Source organism: Kogia breviceps, chromosome 12, assembly GCF_026419965.1.
Source record: "Kogia breviceps isolate mKogBre1 chromosome 12, mKogBre1 haplotype 1, whole genome shotgun sequence".
NCBI lineage: Eukaryota > Metazoa > Chordata > Mammalia > Artiodactyla > Physeteridae > Kogia > Kogia breviceps.
In genome coordinates this window covers 63,249,831-63,258,268 of record NC_081321.1, presented here as the reverse complement: position 1 = coordinate 63,258,268, position 8,438 = coordinate 63,249,831, and positions in this window count along the sequence as shown.

Genomic DNA, 8,438 nt, shown 5'->3' with positions numbered 1-8,438 from the left:
GCCTGTACTCCGCAACCGGAGAGGCCACAGCAGTGAGAGGCCCGCGTACCGCCAAAAAAAAAAAAAAAAAAAAGCATGTGTTTTATGTATAAATGCATTAAGTATTAAGCCACACAGAATGTCAGCTTTGAGTGCTTCATTTCTCTATATCCTCTTTAGCTACAAGTAGAGCTAACTATATATTTTTTCTTCCTACAGGTGTCATTTTCCTAAGAGCTTTAAGCATACTTTATCATTTCAGTAACAAGTTAATTAAGTACTATGCACACACACAGTACAAATATATAAGGCACAATTATGCTTTACAAGGTATAAATACATACATACATGATACAAATACATATATATACACACACACATAAATAAATACCACCCATATATGCTGGATATTGAAAGTTAGCTTTAGCTTTCTCAAACTCCCTTTTATCTTCCTTCTAATTGGAGAGACTGGAAAACCTAAAACTAAATATTTAGGCTTCCTTGAATCTAAGATTCTTAATGCGAATCTAAGATTCTTAATGCAAACAAGATTCTTGAATGCACCTTCGTGAAATATGGGAGACAAAGAAGGATGAAAGAATCGGTCTGTTCCTTTTTGCTTCTTTCTGCTGTCAAGCAACGCATGGAAATGTGAGTTACTTTCAGCAGCAATGACCCAGGGTCTGATCACAAGCTGTCCAGGTGTTAAGAAATGGTTGGGTCAGCTTCTTCTGGCTTTGTGATCTCTGGATCACAGCTGTAGGTCCATTCCGCAGATTCCTGGGGGATGAGAAGTTGTCCACAGCAGCAGCTTCATTACAGACCTGCTTTATTAGAGATGACTAATCTTTGGGATCAAAGTTATGGGCTGTGTTCTTGAACTTATACCACCATTTATAGCATTAGAGATGCTAGCTCCAAGTAAATTATGAACTCTTCTGGAAGTCATTCCTGGAATGACTTAGAACCCACATCTTAGAACCCACTTCTTCCTCCCTTCTCATAATTTATGAGCATAAAATTTCATGTATTAAATTAAAGGCATAGAATGTTTCCCATTCCTTGCACTGAACCCTGACTGATATAAACTGTAGGACATTTTATGTAATTTTTCAGTGTATTCAACTGTTCTCTAATTCACTGGGCTATAACTGTTGCACCTGGTGCAACTCCATACAAATCTGCTCACAATTTCCCTCAGGATAATCTGTCCCCTCCAAAACCCTACAACCAGTTTTCTGTCATTGTCTAAGGAATTGTAGGGACATCTTTGTCAAAGAGCTTCCTCTCCCACATCTTTCTAATTTCAGTTTAGACTCTCGCTTTTTGCTGCATTCCCACTTACAGCCCCTCTCAGTCTCAACCCTGATACCCCTTTTACACTCAAGGTATTTAACGATGCATATTTTCTGCAATATTGATGAGGTTTGAGTTTTTCTCTTTTATCTTGGCTAAATATAAATTTTACAATAAATCCCTCTGCTTTGGGTTTATGGAAAAAAGAAGAGCCATAACAATAACAAAGTAGCAAAAACAGTCATTCAATACGATCTCCATTCCCTTTGTGGGAGAAAATAACCAATCAAAAAGGTGAATCAATAATTCAGAATTGGGCTTCCCTGGTGGCGCAGTGGTTGAGAGTCCGCCTGCCGATGCAGGGGACACGGGTTCGTGCCCCGGTCCGGGAAGATCCCACATGCCGCCGAGCAGCTGGGCCCGTGAGCCATGGCCGCTGAGCCTGCGCGTCCGGAGCCTGTGCTCCGCAACGGGAGAGGCCACAACAGTGAGAGGCCCGCGTATCGCAAAAAAAAAATAATAATAATAATAATTCAGAATTAGATTCAGGATGATTTTTTTTTATTTTAAGTCTGCATTTCTTGCTGCTTTTCTCTTCTCTCCTTGGAAGGTCATTGGTGATTTTCCTACAAATTTAATCCTTCCTTCTACTCCTGGCAAGACTCACAGAGACAGAGCCTGTCACCTCTGTGAGCTAAGACTCTTATGACAGACGATAGGAGAGAAAAGCCTCTGCTGCCGCTGGGACCGCAAAGCAGACGAAATCAAGACTACATGCTACCTCTGCAACAGAGTGAGAGAAGCATCTCCAAGGAGCAGTGGTGGGAGTAGAAATATGTTATGGCTACTGGAAAGCTTTGTGATTGTCATCCACTTTTTCATAGTGAGGCAATATATCCGTTTCTTTGGGGAACTGCCTCTTATTCACTCCATGCTGCCTGGTAACTATCACTGACAATATTCCACCATGTGCTGCTACTTACAAGGTGGTTTTTGATTCAAGCTAGGCCAATCCTCCTCTCTCTTCCAGGTGTGTGAAAACTGAATGGAGACCCACAGGAACTGAAGACACTGGGACTGAGACATCCACTGTTAGGCCCTCCAAGATGTCCTGTGCTCCTTTGCTTGCCTCTCATCCTAAAACTTAGTTGTTTTTGTGAGCATGTTTTTTTTTTTTTTAATTTTGTGAGCTCCCTAGTACATTTTAATAAGCCGCCTTTATTAAAACGTTTGAGACTGAATTTTGTTTCATTTTTAACTAGAGAACCCTAAGCAATCTTCCCCTCCTCTAATCCATCACTCCCTGTCTCTCTCCATTGCATTACATATGGTCCAACTGACTCTTCACAGGCAGTAAAATCCAGCTTACCATTGCTGGGCAAAAGCAGCCCATCATTTATTCATTCAACAAACACAGATTAAGATTTCACTAAATGACACATGCTAGAAATACAAAGATGACAGCTTATACTCTAGCAAGAGATAATGCAATACAGAGTAAAATTTAGGGTAAGAATTATCAGAAGGAACAACATCTGAACTCTTGAAAAGAGTTTAGACATTTTATGAAATAGAAGGGAAGGAAGGAATGTACTCCAGACAAAAAAAATCTGGCAAAAGCAGGAAGGAGTCTAGCCTTTGAGCTCAAACGACTAAACACTGTGTTAAACTAGAACCCAGATTCAAACTGGAAAGTGATGGAAGATTGGGCTGGAATGGGAAAAGGACCAGATTAGTAAAACCAGATTATGTGCTCAGAATACAATGGAAAGATAAGAACGTACAGATCCCATTAGTGGCCCTCTCCCCCTATTTCTCCTCTCTCCTCACAGTGTTAGCACTCACAATTTTAAACTGGACTCATCAATGCATAGAATGAAGAATGCATTTGCCAGCTTCTCTTAATAGTTAGATATGTACATGTGACTAAATTCCGGCCAATGCGAAGTGAGCAAATTACTGTATGCAATATGGGGGTCATGCTCTTTAGGAAGGAGCTTGCTCCTTCCCCACTTCCCTTCCCTACTGGGAATGTAAACATAGTGATGGTGAGGCAACTTGGACCATGCTGATGAGAGCAGCACCTTGAGGATGGGGAGCAAATAGATTGAAGTTTCCTGGGTCCCCAGCTTCATGGAGCTTCCACACATGCCCTGGAATAATTACATTTTATCTATTACACAGAAACAAATATCAACTTTAACCCAGTTTAACCAATGTACAGTGGCCACCTGTCACAGCAGGTGAATCAGTAACATAACTGTAACAAGAGGACTTAAGGATAGAAAATGAAGACATAACAATTAAATTTATGCTTTAGAACAGGAATTAGCAAACTATGGCCTGCAAGCAAAAGTCAGTCCATTTCATGTTTCTATATGACACATGAGCAAGATGTTTTTTACATTTTTAAATTGCTGAAAAGAAACAAAAGAAGAATAATATTTTGTGAAACGTGAAAATTATATAAAATTTAAGGCCCAGGGCTTCCCTGGTGGCGCAGTGGTTAAGAATCCGCCCACCAATGTGAGGGACACAGGTTCAAGCCCTGGTCCGGGAAGATCCCACATGCCGCGGAGCAACTAAGCCCATGCGCCACAACTACTGAGCCTGTGCTCTAGAGCCCACGTGCCTAGAGCCTGTGCTCCGCCAACAAGAGAAGCCACCGCAATGAGAAGCCCGCGCACCGCAACGAAGAATAGCCCTTGCTCGCCACAACTAGAGGAAGCCCACGCGCAGCCAAAAAATAAATAAATAAAATAAATTTAAAAAAAAAATTTAAGGCCCATATAAACGTTGTATGGGAACACAGCCATGTTCATTCATTTATGTATTGTCTATTGCTGCTTTCACATTACACCAAGCTGGCTGAAGAGTTGGAAGAGAGATCACATGGCCCACAGTCTAAAATATTTACTGCCTGGTCCTTTACAGAAAGAGTTGCCAATTCCTGCTTTAGATGATCACCTCAATGGATGCACCAAATTTCCTGCAGAATGAGGAGAATAAAATCAAACAAGAGTAAATCAGAAGGAAGAGTGGTTCAAGATGGCAGAGTACAAGGACGTGTGCTCACTCCCTCTTGTGAGAACACTGGAATCACAACAAACTGATGAACAATCATCGACAGGAAGACACTGGAACTCACCAAAAAAGACACCCCACATCCAAAGACAAAGGAGAAGCCGCAATGAGATGGTAGGAGGGGTGCAATCACAATGAAATCAAATCCCATAACTGCTGGGTGGGTGACTCACAAACAGGAGAACACTTACACCACAGAAGTCCACCCACTGGAGTGAAGGTTCTGAGCCCCATGTCAGGCTTCCCAACCTGGGTGTCTGGCAACAGGAAGGGGAATTCTCAGAAAATCAGACTTTGAAGACTAGCAGGATTTGACTGCAGGACATTGACAGCACTGGGGGAAACAGATACTCCACTCTTCAAGGGCACACACAAAGTAGTGTGTGTGCCAGGACCCAGAGGGAAGGAGCAGTGACCTCATAGGAGACTCAACCAGACTTACCTGCTAGTGTTGGAGGGTCTCCTGCAGAGGCAGGGGGTGGCAGTGGTTCACTTTGGGGACAAGGACACTGGTAGCAGAAGTTCTGGGAAGTACTCCTTGGAGTGAGCTCTCCCTGAGTCCACCATTAGCCCCACCAAAGAGCCTGTAGGTTCCAGTGCTGGGTTGCCTCAGACCAAACAACCAACAGGGAGGGAACTCAGCCAAACCCATTAGAAGGCAGGTAGATTAAAGTTTTACTGAGCTCAGCCCAACAGAGCAACACCCAGCTCTACCCACCACCAGTCCCTCCCATCAGGAAGCTTGCACAAGCCTCTTAGATAGCCTCATCCACCAGAAGACAGACAGCAGAAGGACACTACATAATGATCAAGGGATCAATCCAAGAAGAAGATATAACAATTATAAATATATATGCACCCAACATAAGAGCACCTCAATATGTAAGGCAAATGCTAACATGTATAAAAGAGGAAATCGACAGAACACAATAATAGTGTGGGACTTTGTAACACCTCACTTACACCAATGGACAGATCATCCAGACAGAAAATTAATAAGGAAACACAAACTTTAAATGACACAATAGACCAGATAGATTTAATTGATATTTATAGGACATTCCATCTGAAAACAGCAGATTACACTTTCTTCTCAAGTGCACATGGAACATTCTCCATGATAGATCACATCTTGGGTCACAAATCAAGCCTCGGCAAATTTAAGAAAATTAAAATCATATCAAGCATCTTTTCCGACCACAACACTATGAGATTAGAAATCAGTTACAGGGAAAAAAATGTAAAAAATGCAAACACATGGAGGCTAAACAATACATTACTAAATAACCAAGACATCACTGAGGAAGTCAAAGAGGAAATCAAAAAATACCTAGAAACAAATGACAATGAAACATGATAACCCAAAACATATGGGATGTAGCAAAAGCAGTTCTGAGAGGGACGTTTATAGCAATATAGTCCTACCTCAAGAAACAAGAAAAATCTCAAATAAACAATCTAACCGTACACCTAAAGGAACTAGAGAAAGAAGAACAAACAAAACCCAAAGTTAGTAGAAGGTAAGAAATCATAAAGATCAGAGGAGAAATAAATGAAATAGAAACACAGAAAACAATAGCAAAGATCAATAAAACTAAAAGCTGGTTCTCTGAGAAGATAAACAAAATTGATAAACCTTTAGCCAGACTTATGAAGAAAAAAAGGGAGAGGACTCAAATGAATAAAATTAGAAATTAGGGACTACTCTGGTGGCACAGTGCTTGAGAATCTGCCTGACAATGCAGGGGACACAGGTTCGAGCCCTGGTGTGGGAAGATTCCACATGATGCTGAGCAACTAAGCCCATGAGCCACAAATACTGAGCCTGCAGTCTAGAGCCTGAGAGCCACAACTACTGAGCCCATGTGCCACAACTGCTGAAGCCTGTGCGCCTAGAGCCTGTGCTCCTCAACAAGAGTAGCCACCACAATGAGAAGCCCACTCACCCCAATGAAGAGTAGCCCCCGCTCGCCACAACTAGAGAAAGCCCACATGCAGCAACGAAGACCCAACACAGCCATAAATAAATAAATAAATAAATAAATAAATAAAATGAAAATAAACACCGTGACAATCCTATGAGGCGACGACTGCAACCTCTTTTTGCAGAAGAAAACAGAGGGTCTCAGAGGTCCAAAGCCACAGGGTTCCTAAATGGTAAAGTTGGGATTTGAACCCAAGTTTGTCTGACTGTGCTTAAGGAAAAAAAGCCAGCACTCAGGCCAGGCAGCAGAGTCAGACCTAGCCAAGTGTGACTGGTGCTGGACTGTAAGTGTTCATAGTGGCACCAAGCACAGGAGACATCAGATACTACAGAGAGGGGTTTGTCAGACCCCTGGTAGGAGGCATACTTTTTCACAGTTGGAGGCTGACAGGTGGCTGCACGGCTGCAAGATCACATGGAAACCATGGACCAGAGAGTGTGGGTGAAGAGGGGGCTTGGACAGAGCTGCTGGGGCACCCAACCTGCCCTGCGGGGGCCTGCTTCTCACCCTAGATACAGAGGGGCTTCCTTGGGACCCTCCCAGAGCTTGAGGTGCGCCCCCTGAGTGCCATAGAGATGGCACACTGGCTGATGTCTGCCTCGAGCCCTGTATCAGCTGCATCACACTTTGTCCCTCGCTCAGCAAAGGGAGTGTGTCTCCCAGGGGACAAGGTGGGCCAGGGCCGAGTGAGCCAGCCTGGGAATTCTCTTAGATTCATGGGCTACCAAGAGGTGCAAACGGCCCAGGGAGGAGGACAGGGGTGGACCTTGGATTCCTGAGGCTCAGTAGCAGAAGGGAGAGCCACAGGACCCCGGTTGGGGGCCCCGGAGTGGCCAGGAAAGTGCCCAAGAGAGGACACGTCACACCCTTCAAGCACCCAGAGACAGGGCCCGTGTCCACAACACCTGATGGGCAGGACTTCTCTGCCCCTTCCCACTCCTCCCGTCCCCTGCCTCCACCGGGCTGACATGTGGGGAAGCTCGAAGAGGGGATCTGAGGAGAGAAAGAGGGAAGAGGGCCCTCATCCCTTACTCTCACCCCATGGTGCCAGGAATGAGTTCAGTGTGAATCAGTTCTGAATCTTGACTGTGACTCGGGTTTGGAGACTTGAAGAACTCATTTGAGATGTTAAGTGACCGCAGTGCTCTGCCTTGCTCAGAATGGCTGGAGCAGCTCGAGGCACGGAGGAATCTCCACACACACCAAGAGATCTGGGCTGCAGGAGAATCACAAAGTTGCTTTTGGATAATTCTGTGCATCCTGGTGCAGCCTAGGCCCTGACAGGCACTGGGAGGAAAGCATTTCAAGGAGCCTGGCGGGTGTTCTGCAGGAGGGACAGATTGGTGGCAGAAGGGAGAAGGGGCTGGAGGTGGCTGCTGTTTCTGACGCAGGTCTGAAAGGAAAGGAGGGAGCGGGAGATGCAGGGAGAATATGAAGGTCGAGTTCAGGGGGAGTTTTTCTGGATGGGAGAACTGTGAGCCTGTGTCAATGTGGATGGTATGGGACCTGGGCAGGGGGTAGGGGTGCACCCCTGTTGGGTGATGTCCATGGTGAGTGGGAGGAGGCTGGGAGCAGGGCCAGACAGAGAAGGACAGGGAACCAGTTGCAGCAGGGCATCTGGGAGGGCTCCACTCTCCAGGGCCACCACCCCATCCCCACACAACTGCAAGCACACAGAAGCTTGAACTGGGTAGCATGGGCTATGCCCCCACGCCCAGCCCACTCCTACTTTGCAGGAGATGGTCTTTTCAGGGATGGTACATCCTCCATCCCTCACTTATTGGCAGCTCCAGGGACTGCTAGGAAGCCTACTAATAACTATGCCTACTAACTACTAACTAAGCCCATGAAGCACAACTACTAAGCCTGCGCTCTAGAGCCTGTGAGCCACAACTACTGAGCCTGTGATCTAGAGCCCGCGAGCCACAACTACTGTGCCTGCGTGCCACAACTATTGAAGCCTGCACTCCTAGAGCCCATGCTCCGCAAGAAGAGAAGCCACCACAATGAGAAGCCTGCGCACTGCTACGAAGAGGAGCCCCCACTCACCGCAACTACAGAAAGCCCACAAGCAGCAACAAAGACCCAATGCAG